Raw genomic sequence first — 17070 nt, forward strand, 5'->3', positions numbered from 1 at the left:
TTTACTTGGTCAGTTTTATTCCAGCAGAGTGCACTGTTGTTTCATTTTTTGCAGGTCCGCATGTAACACTATTTTTATAATTTAAGACAACAAGCCTGTGGTTTACATTAATATTTACAGATGACAGAATTATCTCCAAAATTCTATCTGGGTAGACTGGCAGCCTTTAGCTATCTTCACCCAGTATTCACATATCTCCCCACCTGGAGAACTCAAGCTAGTTTGTCAAGTGACCCTTGAGAAATGCTGCTTGAGTGAGTGAGGTCTATCGGAGTATACCTTACCCCATTCCCTGTCTTGAAAGCTCATCTGCATTGGCATTGCTAATCCCACTGCAGTGCTGCAAGGACATATATGCTTGCAACCCCAGGCTCCATCTTAGCAACTTGGCATTTTGCTGGCTGGCTCTGTTTAACATTACAGAGTTATTTATTTATTTTTTGAAGCTATGGGATGTGGTTGTTTTGCATAACTGGATGAACCAAGAATAGCACCAGCTGCTGGTTGGGCATCAGTGGGAAAGTTCTTTGATTATATTTTTGGTGGAGATACTTTCAAAGTAGAATGGATGAAAACTTTTAGGGGTTTTGCTGAGTATTTATTTTGTGTGAGGGGCATACCTTTATGTGAAAGGTTGGGAGATTAAATTATGTAGGAAGCCTGTGGAAATAATATGTCTAGATAATGTTTTTTTTTTTTGCTAAATAATTTTTATTTTTTTTGTTTGTAGACAAATTATGATACAGTAAATTTAAATTACAATTCAAAATAAAAGAAAATAGTTAATAACTATAACACTATGTACAATTTTTACAGGTGGTCCAATGAAAAGGATTAACCAATAAAGTTATAAAGAGGAATAATCCCATAGAACTAGTATAACCTTTACTGGCTTATATTCACATAAGTCCATCTTAGTTTATGACATTTCAATTTCATGTAGAAGAAATTCTATCCTTTTGTAATGTGTCTATAAGTATTAAGATTTTATTCCAAGGATTGTCTGTCCAACGTCTGGGAAAAATTCTTTCTTCTTTGACTTTTATTTCTTTTTGTGCAGATTCCTTTAATAGAGATATGAAGTCTTCATAACTTCTAGATAATGTTTTGACAACATCTTTGAAGGTTTTTTTGTGCAGGGTACATCCGGTTATGTCATTTACAAGTTACCAGAATTTTTTTTTTTTGGTTGCATTCTCTTGCATTTGGATAAATATCAGTTAGGTAGCCTTTTTTCTTCAAGTTTCCTTATCAAGTAGATTTCTTAGTTTATGAATTATTTTCAGTTTTCTGCTAAGGGGTTAATTTCCCATATTTTCCAGACATTGTCCCTATGTTATAAACACATTTGAGTTATTTGGTAATCCAGGTGTTGTTAAACATCTTCAGGTGTCTAGTATCTTTGGGGAAGTACTTGTCTTGGAGTATGAAGAGTTGATTGGTAAGGTGCGTAGTTACAGAAGAGGGTTCATTGTTCCTGGGTTCATAGGTTCATAGGTGTGTACTAGGCTAATGGCCCTGGAGCCTTTACAAGCCTAGATCATAGGATTATCCTGGCATTGTGCCACCCGATGTTATTTCCCAGTGCCTCTGTCGATTAGAGCCACTGTAGTGATCCCAGGGGAGAATTTACTATTTCCCTTCCACTCAAGATTTCTCTTGAAGAGGGCCAGAACAGAAGAACAGCTTGAAGGTGCTCTGTTTGACATGTATGGGAAGTCTATTCCATACCACAGGCAGTCTCTGGGTTATGAACCTATCCCTCCAGAACGTTCTGTTGATTGTGGTAATGAGGTTGAGGTCTCTGGAGTGTGTGGTGCAGAAGGATTTCTATAGCTGTATCATTTTTAACAGATCTGGGTCAGACATGGCTTTGTAAGTCAAGCAAAGATTGCCTCTAAGTAGGCAATATGAGACAGAGAATAGTTAAGAGTTTTTTGAGTCTGTCCCTATCAGACAAGTGTTTAAGGCCTAGGAGAGGTACTTTTGTGGCCTCTCCAGTTGTTGCAGGTGTCTAGTGTGGTACATGCCAAATGGGGCATTGTACTCGATGATTGGCCTAATGAGGGAAGAGTAGTGGGAGACAATGACCTCTTTCTTCCTGGATGCAAATCCCTTAGTAATGAGATGTGCCACATAGAAGGACTTTCTTTTTTTTTTTTTTTCAAAATATTTTAATACGTTTTCCATGAAAAGTAAAAGACAACAAATGACAAACAGTATTTTCATTCTAAGACAAATTAACAAACAAAGTAAAAACTATTTACAATATATACATAGGCTTATAGCAAAAATGCAGATCACAATTAAAATGCACAAGTACTTTAGTATAAGCATCAGTTCATAAAGAGTTATGGCCCATTTGTAAAGTCTCAATAAGTGCTAAAACTTTTGTCCAAGGATTAGTAACAAATGTCTTTGGATATATTCTAAGTTCTTTGGTCTTAGTTTCTTTGATTGACAGGTCTTTCACTGAAGACAAAAAAATCCTCAACAGTGGGTGGGCAGCTAGTTTTCCATCTTCTGGTGATGCATTTTTTTTGTGATAGCAAGTACTGACCATAAGTAAATACGAATTATTCTTAATCAAAAAGTAACCTTCACTCACATTGAAAAGAACTACTGATTTGGACAATAAGAAGGAATCAGTGAATAATGCTTTGAGAAAATCATCTATGCTGTTCCAATAACCCTTTAATTTAGGATAATCATAAAAAAATGTGTGCCCAATCGGCTTTGGTATGTTTGGTACATCTCCAGCAGGATGCGCTGGAGCTATTATTGATTTTAACTATCTTATCTGGGGTCAGGAATGCCATATGGAGATATTGCCTAGCAAAAATACTCCAGTAATGAGACCATGAAATATGCTTGATGGATAACAATTTTTTTGTTTTTCATCATATAGGTTCATAGATTAGTACAACTGCCCCTGCGAGCCATTTTAAGCCTAGCCAATTATCCCCTGTGAAACTCAAACCCTGTACTTTGTGTTTGTAAGGCAAACACCTTAACCATTAGGCCACCCTCCCAAAAAACAGCCTTTGAATATAAAGTTCCAGTAGCTTTGATTTATACTAGTCTTATAAACTAACATATTACATAATTTCCAAATAATGTTATTTGTATTGAAGCTGTTATGCAAAATTTCACACATGAGACATATCATCCTTGGTCTTTCTTGATATGATGAGTTTTTAAGTATTATGCTTAAATCTTGAGAATAAGTTAAGATACTTTGTAGAATTAACCAGTTTTGAGGAAGTAAATCATGCACTTGAGAGTCTAAAACGTTAGTGTCATTTATTCATTGATACTAACATATAAAGTTCTTGGATTCCCACCTGTCTAGAACACTGAGATGTATTTTATCAGGAAATTCCTTGTAATTTTAAAAGGGGTTACTAGTTCAAACCAGGTCTTAATATCAGCATTAGAATTAACACAATGTGTGAAGAAATTAAAAAAGTGATTTAATGAATTTAATTTTGTGGGTTTGGCAATATTGTTTTGGGTAATACGACATAAGAAGTACCAGAACTTATTAGAAGAATTATTCAATGGAAGTTTGGCTAACAGGACATTTTCATTAATTAGGAAGGTTAGATGTAATAGTTTCCAACTAGAGTGATAATTTGGATTAATCCAGTTTAAAATAACCTTAAATATGGATGCATTAATATATCTTTCAATATCCGGGAATTTGATTTCTCCTTTCTCCCAAGATCTAATGTTCATAGGTTCCTAGGTTGGTACAAGGCTTTCGGTACCAGGGCCAATACAAGCCTAGCCATAACAATTCCCTGGCTATTTCTTTACAGAATATTTACTTCCCTGAACCCCTGTCTAGCAGGGTGACTGACGTGATCCCCAGGGTGAATTTCCTATCTCCCATCTTATTGTCAAAGTTCCTTTTGAAGACTGCCAAAGAGGCGCTCAGCTTGACATGTATGGGCAGTCTATTCCAAAGTATGGGGAGTCTCTGGGTCAGGAACCTATCCCTCCAGCATGTTTTTTTCATTGTGATGACCATGCTTAGATCCCTGAAACATGTGGCTCTGAGGGATTGGGATTTCTTTAAGTGTAGCATGTACAACAGCTCTGGGTTTGACATGGCCTTGTATACTAAGCAGAGATCTCCTCTGAGTAGGTGATATGTGACAGACCATAGCTGGAGATTTTTTAGACGGTAAGCATAGGGCATTTGCTGTAGGCTTGTGATTCTTTTAGTGAGGTATTTCTGTGGCCTTTCCAGTTTTTGCAGATGTCTTGTGAGGTACATAGCAAACGGGGTGTTGTACTCTATAATGGGTCTAATGAGGGATGAGTACAGCGGGACAATGGCCTCCTTTTTTCTGGATGAAAAGGCCTTAGTGATGAGGTGTGCCATATAGAAGAATTTCTTACTGTTGTGGCGATGTGGTTATCGAAGGTGAGACCACTGTCCACCTGTGTCCCTAAGTCCCTTATCACACTTTTGGTGTTTACTGTACTGCAACTTATGTGGTAATTCATGGGTACATGTTTTTTCCCAAAGGAGATAACTATAGATTTCTTGGCATTGAGCTTGAGCCCATGGCTCTAGCACCAAGCATTTGTTTCTGTAAGGCCCTTTTGTAAAATATCCATATAATTTGGGGATTCAATAATGGCTCCCAGTTTGCAGTCATCTGTGAACTTTGTTAGCCAGAGTCCCTTAGTGCTGGTCTGTACTTCAGATAAGTAAATGCCAAACAAGAGCGGTCCCAGGACTGAACCCTGAGGTACTCCACTTGTCACTTGTCTGGAGCTGGATTTTGAGTCAGCTACGTTTACAGTGTGGGTTCTGTCAGTAAGCCAATTGGCAACCCATCGAGTGATGTAGGGGTTAATGCCCAGCTTAGTAAGTTTATCTATGATTCCAGAGTGGAGGATGGGATTGAAGGCCTTGGCAAGGTCCAGATAGGCTGTGTAGACTGCTTTGTCCTCATCCATGGCTTTAAAGACTGATTCAAAGAAGTCAATCAGGTTGAGGAGACAAGATTGGCCCTTTACAAAACTAAACTGGGTGGGGTCCAGTGTTTGAAGGTTGCCAATGTCTTTGTTTATAAGTTCCATGATAATGCATTCCATGGCTTTGCAAATCAGGGTCGTCAGACTGATGGGACAATAGTTCCTGAGATCCAAGGTGGATCCCCCCTTGTGGAGTGGGATAACTGTAACTGTACACCACTCATTGGGCACAAAGCCTGAGGTGAGGCTATGATTAAACATGACACTTAGGTGAGGTGCTAGTTCATTTTGTAGTTCATGTAGTACACAGTCCAGAATGTCATCTGCTCCTATGGATGCTGTATTCTTAGCTTTGAAGAGTGAATGTTTTGCCTGTGTGGTCATGATTACCAGAATTTGGCAATCGTTTGGTATTGAGATGGGCCCTTTAGGGGATGAGAGGGGGGGTGAAGTTGGCACTGAATCGATCTGCCAGAATATTGGCAATATCCTTGGGATCAGTAAATTTAAAGTTGTTCTCTTGTAGCTCAGAGCAGATCTGAGCATTGCCATTTAGATTATTGACATAACTATAGAATGCCCTGTGGTTGCCCTTGGAATATTTGGCAATTTTATTTTCATAACTAGCTTTGGAGGATTTTATGAGGGATCTCAGTTTCTTACTGAAGCTAGTAAAGGAATATTTTGCATCCTGAGATTTTCTTTTTTTCTACAACAGTTTCTTCCTTATGTTGTAAAGTTTGTTTATGGCAGGGGACCACCAGATTGGCTACCTTTTTTGGGGGGAGAGGGTCTTGGTTCTATTTGGAATGGCACGATTCATGCATGAATTGATGTGCTCGTACAGTGCCTTAGTGTAGGATTCAGCACTCGAACTTTCAGATCCCGTCTGCATGGGTGTCATGAAGTTTTTCACTTCTGACTTGAGTAGCATGGAATTAGCTTTGGAGAAGTTTTTTATGGAGGTTTCCGTACTGGGGGGTGGGATGTGGATGTCTAGGGTGATTAGCTTATGGTCAGACCTGACCAATGAGGGGGTGACCACTGGTGTGGAGCATCGATCTCCCATATTGGTAATGACCAGGTCTATGATATCTGAGCCCGTGGTGGGACTATGGTTTAGTTGATCCAGGGCGTTGGAATTTATGAATTCCAAGAACAGTTGGGCAAAGGTGTTGGTACCTGAGTAGTTTTCCCAATTAATGGCAGGGTAGTTGAAATCACCCAGTATTAGAGTGTTTGTTTGTATCATAATATTTTCCAGTATGTTTAGAAAGGTATAGTGAGAATCTTGGGGCATGGTGGGGGATCTGTAGCAAGCTACAGTTTAGATTGCAGTCTTACCTAGTGTTAGTTTTTACCTGTAGAATTTCAGATGCATTGTGTTGGGCAACTAGCCTGGAGGTGTGAATATCCTTGGTGAATATGGACACTCCTCTGCCTTTAGCGTTTCAGTCTTGGTTTGGTGGCTAAAAAGTGTGATGTAGAAAAGCTATTCTGTTTCTTTTGGAGAACCATAGGAATTTCATTAGTAATATATTTATATCTTTAATGTATTGATATTTATAAGAAAAGTTAAGTATCATTTTTATTAATTGTAACTTGTCTTCAAAGGTGATGCGAATTTTGTTCCAGCTATTTATATGCTTACTTATTAAATTTATAATATTTTTATAATTATATTCAATTGTGGTTTCTTTGGATTTACATATTGTCATTCCTAGATAATCAAGAGAATCTGCAATTGCACCAATAATGCGATGATTATGCAATTGTACATTTCCCTTCTTATTTAAGAGCATATGTTTAGATTTAGATCTATTAACATGTAATGCCAAGATTTTGTGGAAATGGTTCATCACAGAATCTAATTCTAATAGAACTGATTTTGAATTACTTAACATGAGCAAGATATCATCTGCATAAAGCATTATCTTGGAATTATACCGATTGTTAATATTTATACCAATGATCTTTGGAGTGTCACGAATAAGGGTAGCAAATATTTCAATGGCTAATGCAAATAAAATAGGGGATAAGGGACATCCCTGCTTAGTGCCTTTGGTTATTTGAATATATTCAGATGTGAAGGGGCCTAATTTAACATAAGCTACATTGTTTCAGTATATATAGCTACATTGTTTCAATATATATATATATATATATATATATATATATATATATATATATATATATATATATATATATATATATATATATATATATATAGCTACATTGTTTCAGTATATATAGCTACCTTGTTTCGGTATATATATAGCTACATTGTTTTGGTATATATAGCTACATTGTTTCGGTATATAGCTACATTTGTTTTATATATATATATATATATATATATATATATATATATATATATATATATATATATATATATATATATATATATCTACATTGTTTTGGTATATATAGCTACATTGTTTCGGTATATATAGCTACATTGTTTTGGTATATATAGCTACATTGTTTCGGTATATACAGCTACATTGTTTTGGTATATATAGCTACATTGTTTCAGTATATATAGCTACATTGTTTCGGTATATATAGCTGCATTGTTTCGGTATATATAGCTACATTGTTTTGGTATATATAGCTACATTGTTTCGGTATACATAGCTACATTGTTTTGGTATATATTTTTTATTAGAGAAATGAAAGAAGATGGAAAGTGAAAATAACGTTACACTTCAAACATATATTCCCAGTTAACGGAATGGAATGCCTTTTCTATGTCTAGACTAATCACTAGTGCTTCTTTATTTCCCTTGTTCTAATATGCAATAAGTGTTAAGATCCTTTGGATGTTATCATACGTGTGTCTCTCATGTATGAAGCCTGATTGATCATCATGTATTATTCGCATTAGCAGGACTTTTAATCTATCATGGTCATATTTATGGTCATAAAGATTTTATAAGAAGGACTTTCTGACCACAGTGGCAATGTGGTGGTCTAAAGAGAGGTTGTTGTCAACCTGTGTTCCCAGATCTCTTATGACGCCTTCTGTGTTCAGTGGAGTACCATTGATGTGGTAATTCATGGGAACTGGGTTTTCCCAAAGGGGATGATGACACATTTTTTGGCATTGAGCTTAAGACCATGGTTCTGACACCAGTTGATGGTTTCAGTGAGGCTTTTTTGTAGGATGTCAACATCACTTGGGGAGTTAATAATAGCTCCCAACTTGCAATCATCTGTAAACTTTGTCAGCCAGAGTCCCTTTGTGTTGGCCTGTACTTCAGAAAAATAGATACCAAACAGGAGAGGACGAACCCTCTGTGGGACTCCACTCATGACTGGTCAGCAGTCTGACTTGGAGTTAGCTACTTTCACATTGTGGGTTATATCATGATCCAGTTCTCAGCACAACTAGTGATATAGGGGTTGATGCCTAGATTAGTGAGTTTTTCTATGATTCCTGAGTGGGAAATGGTATCAAAAGTCTTGACCAGATCAAGGTAGGCTGTGTGAACCACCTTGCCTTCATCCACAGCTCTTGTGACTGACTCAAAGAAGTCGACCAGGTTGAGCAGGCATGATCTACCCCCTCACAAAACCAAACTGTATGGGATCCAGAATTTGGAGATTCCCTATATCTTGTTTATTAGATCCATGATGATGAGTTCTAGCTTTGCATTTCAGACTCATCAGGCTAACGGGGCAATAGTTCTCAGGGTCTGTAGTCTCTCCTCCTTTGTGGAGAGGGATAACTGTAGCAGTGCACCAGTCAGTATGGACAAAGCCTGAGGTGAGGTTGTGCTTGAACAGGGCACACAGGTGAGGTGCCACTTCACTCTGTAGTTCATGTAAAACACAGCCAGGCATATTGGCAAGTCCCATAGAAGCTGTATTCTTGGCCTTGGACAGTGCTGTTTTAACCTGTTCAGCAGTAATACTGGGTGCCTGGCAATCTACTGGTATTGTGATTGGTCCTTTGGGGGGGAGAGGAGTAAAGTTAACACTGAATCTGTAGGCCAGTATATTGACAATATCTGTTGGCACGGTATAAGAGGTATCATATTGCAGTAGCTCAGAGCAGATCTGGGTATTGCCATGGAGATTCCTTACATAAGGCCTTGTGGTTTTCTTTACTATCTGCTGCAATTCTGTTTTCATAGCTATCTTTAGAGGATTTGATGAGGGATCTCAACTTTTTGTTGAGGCTAATAAGGGTATTTTTCCAGTCTTGGAACTTTACCTTATTCTGCATCAGTTTCCTCCTTCTATTGTGGAGTTTGTTTATGTCAGGGGGGCACCGGATTGTTTTTCATTTTTTGGAGGAGAGTGTCTTGTTTCTATTGTGTATGGTGATATACATGCATTTGTGTGTGTGTTCATACAGTGCATTGGTTTATGATTCAGCAGTCATGCAACTATTTTCCATTTGCATGGGTGCCATGAAGTTAGCCACCTCTGTCAAAATTAGCATTGTGTTGGACTTAGGAGCCCAAAGTTAGCATTCTGTTGGAGATGAGGTTATACCATTGCAGCCTATTGAGTCCTGACTATAGGCTCCATGCATTTAGATAACATTTGGGGAAAAAAGGTTATTATGGCATGAAGAGATTTTTTGATGGGAGATTTAATGGAAAAGATTATAAGATAATGATCACTAAGCAAAGAGGGTAGAATCTGTATATTATGTATTATCATGGATGCATTATATATTATTAAATGAGGCAGGGAGTGGTTATCTTTTGAATGGTTTGGTTTAGTAAAGTCATGTGATGTTAGATTGGCTGGTGCAGTGGTGCAACAGTAGTGTTGTCACCTCACAACAAGAGGTTTTCCAGTCTGATTCTTGGCTGGGGTGCCCTCTGTGCAGAGTCTGCATGTCGTCCCTGCATTTGTGTGGGTTTACTCTGGGTACTCTGGTTTCCTTCCACTTTACAAAAACATGCATCGGGAGCATTTTTCCCCTGGCCTCCTTTGAAAATTGGCTTCATCCCAAGTCGGACTTCCCTGATAAACAAATGTTAAATAAATAGATTAAGGTTGTTTTTTGATACTCTCTGCTACTCTTTTTTTCTCAGCCTTGCATTGTGTAGGTCATTGTGGCTAGGGAAGTGGAAACTAAGGCAAGGAGTATCTGATTTAGCCCATAATTCAGTAGTAGCTAGAATATCTGAGTTATGGGAGGATGCGAACAAATGTATTTGTTCAAGTTCGTTCCGCATGTTTCCAACATTGTGTGTATCTTTGTATGATTGCTTATTAGGTAAAAGCTGTGCACCTCAGTTACTTGGTAAGAGTTGTGCAACTCAGTTACTAGGTAAGAGTCATGCACCTTGGATACAAGGGAGGAACTGTGCAACTTGGTTACTAGCTAAGAGTTGTGCACCACAGTTGCTTTTGATTGCAGTATGGAGTAGTACAATTTGAATGAGTACAGTTTACCTGATAGTGAATTCAAGATTTTTTTAGTTGCCAACCACTGTACTGCTGAAGGAGTTTCAGCTAGAAAGGTAGGAGTTGTTGGGGTGGTATACCTGAGGTGGCTGCATATTGTTTGTATGTTTTGACAGATTGTGAGCTCAGGGTTATTTGAGAGGTATTTGTTGATGGTTTACTTGACTCTTTAATCTCTGGAGAGATTTGTTGGGTATGGTTCAACCAATCGAATGGTGGTTATATGTCAAGGAGGATTATAGTGGAGAAAAATATTGTATTTAGTGTTACTGCACCCATGATATTTGAAAAAGGAAGTGGAAGAGGATGAATCTTGGTGGCTGAAGATGTTTGGCATGGTTGTGTAAACAGCAAGTGATGTCTTGTTCGTCATTGTCTTCATGGATATATATGCATTGTTGACTGGTATTTTCAAGAGCAGTTACTGAATTATTATGTAATATGGATAAAGTGATGTTTATGTTTGTTTAAGTGTAACAGCATGAGTAAGCCTTGGAACTGACGTGAAGATATTACTGTCAGTGAGAGTTGAGTGCTGTTTGATTTATAGAGTAATGAGGAAGGGAATGTTTCAACAATGGAGTGACTACTGCATAGGGGTAACTGGCAGGTAAGTCAATGCTGGTGGAGAGTTAATAGGTTCATTACAGGTTTCTAGGCTAACAGCCCTAGTGCCCTTACAATCATCACCATCAGCCCCCCCTTTTTTACATTTTTCTACATGGGGTCGGGTATCGTGTTAACCGTTGCCAACTCTCTCAATTCAGTGCCACACTGCTGCCTTCTTCAATACTCATGCCTGACTGTCACAGATCTTCTTTCACACAATCCGTCCACCTCTTTGATGGACATCCTCGCTTCCTCTTACCTTCTTCCTGTCTGTCCCAAATCTTCCTCACCAGATTGCCTTCTGCTTTTCTACACACATGTCCAAACCACCATAATCTCTTCTCTTTGATCTTTTCTGCAATTGGAGCTACTTTGGCTTCTGCTGTTATGTCCTCCTTTCTTCATCTGCCCTACAGTATGCATCCTACCACCTTTCTCGGGTACTTCATTTCCATCACCTCTAGCTTCTTCAACTGGTCTACCTTTACTTTCCAGGTTTCTGTACCATACAGTAGTACTGGTTGCACCTCTGTCTTGTACACCTTACTAGTCATTTTCTTTAGCACTCTTCTGTCATAGACTACACCTAATACTCTATTCCAGTTGGCTGCAGCCCCTTTGATTCTAGCTTTGACCTCTTCATTCAGACTACCCTTCTCCTCAACTATCCCTCCAAGATACTTGAAGCTGTTTACCTGTTCCACCATTTTCCCTTCTATCTCTATTCTTAGCTTCTTCTGATTTCACTAATTTGCTGCAATTACCACTGTCTTATCTGTACTTAGTTTCATCCCATGTGCCTCCATTTTTTTGTGCCTTCAGTTTTACATTCCATTCTTCTAAAAAAAAAAAGATCCCTTACAAGCCTAGCCATATTTAACCCAAGTTTACCCATTTGTTGGTGGCTATGTGAGTGAAGTATAGGTTCACAGAAGAGAATGACAACTAACTGAACACAAACACACACTCCCAAGTTTGCCACAGTGAGACTAAAACCTCTACCTAGCTATCTACAGAACACAGCACTTAACACAAGTGCCACAGCATAGGTCAGTTGTTGGTTCAGTTTCATGACCGTGTTTGTATTAGCTTTGGTTTTAGAAAGAGTAACAGCACAACGGTTTGTTTAAGAAGAGAGATCATAGGAGAAGCAAATTTGTGATAAAGGTGTTGATGTAGTTGATTGCTGGGGAACTGGGACTGGAAGAGAAGCAAACCAGGCTGCAACAGAGTATGTGTAGTAGCTAATCAGTGTGTTCATGCTCACTTAGAATAAAAGACAGACTCACAGAATTCTGCTTGTAGAAGACCCATGTAAAATTCCAAACAATCCTCTACAAATGGATCCAGCTCAGAGGGTTACCAAATTCACATCCATTTTTTTTCCATTGCCTTAGCACAGAAACATCCATATCCATGTGCCCAAGTAATAATGTAAATTCAGGAATATGCCTGTCTAGTGGAACTCTTAATAAAGTGTATCATAAAAGAGGGTAAGCAAGGAACCTAGAACTTAAGAGCACTATTGCAAAATGTAGCAGGGCATAAAATTAAGGTTTCTACATATACCAAAGAAGCCTACAAATATTTCTTCAGCTATGTCAGTAAATTAAGGATTAATGTCTGACAATCCACTAAGCTCATCCATAATATTCAATGTCAAGAATATAGTTATATATTAACAGACACATTTAGTGCTGATTTTAATCTTCATAAACACATTGTTGCTCACCACTATCTTTAAAAATGTAGTTTCTCTTTAAACTACCTCAAAAACAAACCTTAGAATCCATGTGAAAGACTAAAATAAAATTTCTATGGTAACAGATAACATATCATGCTGCATTCCCATCAGTGTCAGGTACTCATCACCCAAGCTTCTACGTAATGTGTTCAACCTCAAACTATCCACATGTTTTGTACCCGATGCCTGAAGAAAAGCCACTGTGACTCCCCCTACACAGTGGTAGCCCTGTTCACACCCAGGTAACTATAGACCCATCAGTTTCATCAGCCTTTTAAGGAAAGCCATAGAATGTATCATAGCAGAACTCATTTTTGCAGACATAGGTAACTTGACTGATTGAGATCCCAATCAGTCATTTTTTTGTGAAGGGCAGTGTTAGAGTTAGGGAGTGGAGGGGATTTTAGGTTAAGGGAGTGATCGGGAGTCGTTTTTAGAGTTAGGGTCAGGGTTCTGGGAGGGATAGTTTACTAGTACTGCAAGAGAATCAAGGTGGTGGGATTTAGGGCACTTGGCAACACAAATGAGGGGCAGCAGAGAAGTATGTCACAAGCTAATGCTATGTACGCACTTTTAATTAGTCACTACAATGTAGCTACTAAAACACAAACAGTAAATTTGTGCAAATATGTGAAACAGGAAAGAAAAAGGGTATTATTGTAAACAGGAACAGGCATGCCAAGAAGGCATGCCATGAAATAAACCGGAACAAATGCTACACATCAGTGTGAAACATACCATGTAGTTACACTACAAAATTAATTGATAAAACGATTTGATGGAAATCACCATATCCCCAATCACCTTACCACATGATATTAATTCCTTATTTTCCCAAGCATGCATAGCATTTCTACCATCCTTCACTAAGTGGAAAGTTATCACAGTTCCTTGTATCTGAGCAAATCATTTGGATTCCTGATTTGGAGCTTTTCTTCTCATGCAAGATGCTCCTACCCAGGCAGACTTTCCTGGTAATCAAATGTCACTAAATAAATAAATTCCTTACCACAAAGTATTTCACTGAGGAAATTAAATGACAAAAAAAGATGTGAAGTCTTATCTGGAGATTAATGTTCTGTCACAGGCAAAACACATGGTGAAGCACAAAACAGCAAATCTTTAAAAATGAACGCAGCCAAATATCGAAGCAGCTATGGCAGAATGCTCACAGTCTCAAGCCAAGTCAAGTTATAAATCCACATGTCTTACTTCCAGATAAAATCCCTTTATTGCAAGTAAATTACAACAGGTAAGTGCTTTCACAAATTTCTGTTTGCTTCATCAGACCATAAACAAGCAAGCTCAGACACCCCCTTTTTATACTTATGCAAATAGTCAAACTTCAAATGAACAAATCACAGTCAATCCTATATTCAAAGCAGACCCCCACTATTAAATTAAAGCACTTACAGTAATATATACCTTATATAAATATAAATATAAATATATATATATATAAAAATATAAATGTTATGGAACAACTGGTCACCACTCCCACAAGAGGGGAAAACATATTGGACCTGATCATCACCAACATGGGGACTCTATGTTCCATACCAGAGGTATACCCCTCATTGGTAAGATCTGACCATAAATTAATCTCACTGGACATCCATATCCCGTCCCCACCCCCAGCCAAGGAAACCATGGTGAAGAACTTCTCAAAAGCAAACTTCACACTTCTCAAAACCGAGGTGGAATCCTTCAAAGCCCCCGGGCCAGTGGAAAATATGGCCCAAACAGCAGAACCCTTTACAGACACATTCTATGGACACCTACAGGAATGCATGGATCATGCTATCCCAAATAAAACCAAGACTCACTCCTCCAAAGGCAGGAGACCTGTCTGGTGGACCCCAGCCATAAATAAGCTATACAACAGAAGGAGGAAGCTACTACATGATAGAGCAAAATCCCAAAAAGGGAAGGCATCTCTGATCAGTACTAGCAAGAAACTACGATCCCCTCATAAAATTATCTAAGGCCAGCTTTGAAAGAAAAATTGCACAAGACGCTAAAGATAATCACAAGGCCTTCTTTAGTTATGTTAGGAACCTGGGTGGCAACTCCAAGATATGCTCTGAGTTTGTGCAAAATGACAAAAAATACACTGAACCCACAGACATTGCCAACATCCTGGCAGACAGGTTCAGTGCAACCCCCCCCCCCCAAAAGAGAAAATGTCTATCCTAACAGAGTGTAGCCTCCCTGACATCACAGATGCACAGGTGAGAGCTTCCCTCTCCAAAGCAAAAAGCACAGCATCAATGGGACCGGATGGTGTCCCGGGCTGCGTCTTACATGAGCTCCAAGAAGAACTGAACCCTCACATAAAGTCGCTGTTCAGTCTCAGCCTTACTACAGGATATGTACCCAAGGAATGGCGTACAGCAACAGTGGTCCCACTCCACAAAGGTGGTGCCACAACGGACCCCAGAAACTATCGCCCTATAAGCCTGACTAGCCTGGTCTGCAAAGCTATGGAGCGTATCATCATGGAACTCATAAGCAAAGACATTGGGAACCTCCAAACACTGGATCCTATCCAATTCGGCTTTGTTAAGGGCAGATCTTGCCTCTTGAACCTGGTCAACTTCTTTGAAACAGTCACCAAGGCCATAGATGAAGGGAAGGTAGTCCACACAGCCTACCTGGACCTCACAAAAGCCTTCAATACAATACCCCACTCAGGCATCATAAATAAGCTCACCAGCTTAAATATCAACCCCTATGTCACAAGATGAGTTGCAAACTGGATCAGAGATAGAACCCACATGGTCAGAATTGCAGGTGCCATGTCAGACTCTAAACCAGTTACAAGTGGCATCCCACAAGGCTCAGTCCTGGGACCTCTCTTGTTCGGTATATATTTCTCTGCGGTACAGGCTAACATGGGAGGACTATGGCTGACCAAGTTCGCAGATGACTGCAAATTGGGTACCATAATCGACTCGCCGACTGACACAGGCATCCTCCAAAAGGGTCTCACAGAGATGGATAGCTGGTGCCAGAGCCATGGCCTAAAGCTAAATGCCAAAAAGTGCATAGTCATCCCCTTTGGGAAAAACAAAGTGCCCACAAATTACCACATAGGTGGTAATCTATTAAGTACGGAAGAAGTAATTAGGGATTTGGGGAGCCAAGTAAATAGCAATCTCTCCTTTGACAATCACGTTGCCAAAGTGTTTAGAAAGACCTTCTATATAGCCCACCTTATCCCAAAAGGGTTCACATCTAGATCAAGAGAGGTCTTTGTGCCCCTCTACTCATCACTCATCAGGCCCATAACTGAATACAATGCCCCATTTGGGATGTACCTTACCCAGCACCTGCAGCAACTGGAAAGACCCCAAAAGTACCTCACCAAGAGGATCAAGGGACTCAAACAGATGCCCTACGCAGTTAGGCTAAAGAAACTCCAGCTCTACTCAGTTGCTTACCACCTACTCAGAGGCGATCTGTGCCTGACTTATAAAGCCATGTCCAAACCAGAATTAATGGACATGTTCCACCTCAGGAAATCAAAATCCCTTAGAGCTACATGCTCCAGGGACTTAAACCTCAGCACAGAAATAAATAGGACATGCTGGAGGGACAGATTCATATCCCAGAGGCTCCCCTCACTCTGGAACAAAATCCCAATCCATGTTAGGCAGAGCCCCTCAATGACCCTCTTCAAGAGAAATCTTGACAAGTGGATGGGAGATCGTAGGTTTACCCCTGGGATCTCCTCTGTGTCCCTACTAGACAGAGGCACAGTAAACTAACCTTAAAAGGGCCTTCTTCTGTGACCTACTATACAGAGGCACAGTGAATTAATCTAAAAGATTGGTGAAAGCTAAACACACCAGGCTAGGCTTATAAATGCCCTAAGGCAGATAGCCAAGTATCAACCTATGAACCTATGAACCTATACATCTAAGATGCATATAAAACAAGCATAAAATAACATAGAATCAAATACAATCAAATAAAATAAAGCTAACATCATAGAGTTCAGTGATGTCAATTTATTTCATGTGTTCATTTCTGCAATCTCCTATTTTTCAACTTGTAAATTATGGAAAGATGGTCGTTCAAACCTTGCCCTATATGTGCCCCAGTTTTATTATCCAGTCAAGCTCTCTCTCCACTTTAAAAATATTAAGTGATAAATAACCATCAGATGTAGTTCTTTAACAGTGCAAAAAGAAAGCAAGACTGTTCACAAAAATTACATATCCCAAAGCATACCTTTCCCTACTGAAGCCAAGAAATTTCAATTTCTTCCTGATATCCACCCACAACCCCTT

At 39.1% G+C, this 17070-nt stretch overlaps 1 protein-coding gene across 1 annotated transcript in view; it reads right to left on the reverse strand.

Annotated features, from left to right (window-relative positions):
- LOC122815461 (extracellular calcium-sensing receptor-like) overlaps window positions 1-17070 on the reverse strand; it is a 399086-nt gene that overhangs the window by 189299 nt on the left and 192717 nt on the right. The gene's annotated exons all lie outside the window — the stretch shown is intronic.

The sequence above is a fragment of the Protopterus annectens genome, chromosome 1.part1, assembly GCF_019279795.1.
Source record: "Protopterus annectens isolate FY-2018-M chromosome 1.part1, PAN1.0, whole genome shotgun sequence".
Taxonomy (NCBI): domain Eukaryota; kingdom Metazoa; phylum Chordata; order Ceratodontiformes; family Protopteridae; genus Protopterus; species Protopterus annectens.